The sequence below is a fragment of the Chrysochloris asiatica genome, unplaced genomic scaffold, assembly GCF_000296735.1.
Source record: "Chrysochloris asiatica unplaced genomic scaffold, ChrAsi1.0 scaffold00075, whole genome shotgun sequence".
In the NCBI taxonomy this organism is placed as follows: domain Eukaryota; kingdom Metazoa; phylum Chordata; class Mammalia; order Afrosoricida; family Chrysochloridae; genus Chrysochloris; species Chrysochloris asiatica.
Window position 1 is genome coordinate 5793579 of NW_006408593.1, and position 1857 is coordinate 5795435.

A 1857-nucleotide genomic window follows, 5' to 3' on the forward strand; every position below is an offset into this window, starting at 1 on the left:
CAGCTGTTTCTGCATTACCTTCAGTAAGACTTTACTTGCATGGGATATCAAAGATATTGTCTGATGATTTCTGCATTCCATTGAGTCACCTCTCTTTGGAATGGGCACACATATGGATCTCTTCCAACCATTTGGCCAGATGGATATGTTAAATTATTTTTTAAATGAAAAACTAAAACACACACACATTTAAATATGTTGTTGTTGTTGTTAAGTGCTGTAGAGTTCATTCCAACCCAAAAGTGACCCTATATAGGGTTTCTGAACACCAGTTGGTGGATTTGAACCACCAGCACATATCCTACACTGCCACACCATTGATGTTTTAGTTACTCAGTTCCACAAGACAGGTCAACCTGAATGTTGATGGTTAAACAAAATAAAAATAATACTTTATCTTATTTCCACTTCTTCCATGTATTACTCATTTTATTTTGAAGTGCGGGCACCCTCATCCATAAAGTAATACTAGAAGAGTATCTGCCATTCTGACCACCTTAGCTTGTTACTATCTGTCTAGTTCTGTAAGGCTCAGCTCCCATGAGTGACAGTGATTATGCAGGTGAATACTTTCCATCTGAAAGTGGTGGTGATGGATGACCTTGGCTCTTAGCTTGTGAAAGGTACTGATTGCTAACCTAAGAATAACTGCTACTGTCTGAATTCTGCCAGGAGAAAGGGTCTAACTGGACACCCAGACCAACCTCATTAGTCAGGGAAGCTCTTCTCAGTCAATACTCCAAATAACTACTGATGATTATAAAACACATTTCTTCAAATCCTATGGCTCTGTATCTTAGGGATAGCCACCTGGACTTTTTTGCCACCTGGACTCCTGACAAACTACTTGACAGAGATTTTCTTTCTCTTGGAGACCTCCTCATTTTGACGTGTATAAGAAGTATCCATCTAGCACAAAATTTCTTTGGCAGCAACTGGAGCATTAGCTAAGATACTTACTGTGATCGCTATTTCTAAACTTCCAACTCAAAGAAGATAAAGGGAGAAATTCTGTCTGCACCAAATTGGTAAACCTGATGTAAGCCAAAATATCTACCCAGAAGATATTTCATCTAGATACTGCATCAACCATTAAATTTACCTATAAATACTCACTGCATTATTGACCTAAGGAAATCTCCTGATTCAAATGTGACACATTAGCCAGTGTCATGAAAGGAAAGGGACAATCTACTGGGCCAGAAACTGGCAAAGAGGGTTCCCATGCATTAGGAGACCCTGTGGCGGGCTCTCTTATAGTCCCATCCCTCCCTATGGGTCCACAGCTGGAAGCCACTCCTTCTAGAAGCTATAGAGCCAAAAGTGGGATTAGTTACTGAAGCTTGGGAAAAATGGTCTAAATGATAAGATTGCCTTAGAAAAGCTATGGCCTTTAGTAAGAAAAATGCACTCACTGACAAACTGCAGTCTGAATTGGAACTGTTGTTGTTGGGAAATGTTGGGAGGATTTTCATCTCATAGAGACCCAATGTGACAGAACAGACCCACTAGATAGGGTTTTCTAGGCTGCTGCCTTTATGGGAGAATCCTGGTGTGGAACTGTGGGTTAATGCACTGGACTGCAAGGTCACTTTTAACCACAAAGTTTCTAGTTTAAGCTTGCCCACCCCTCATCAGAAACCCTATACTGGGTCACTATGCATTGGAACTGACTCCACAACACTTAACAACAACAACAGTAGTCTTTATGGGAACAGATTGCCAGGTCGCTCTGCTACAGAGACACTGTGTGGAGAAAATGCTTAACAATTTCTTTACCACTAATTATATTAATTATTAACAATTCTTCCTGCTGTTAAGTGTCATCGAGTAGGTTCTGACCCATGACAACCTTGA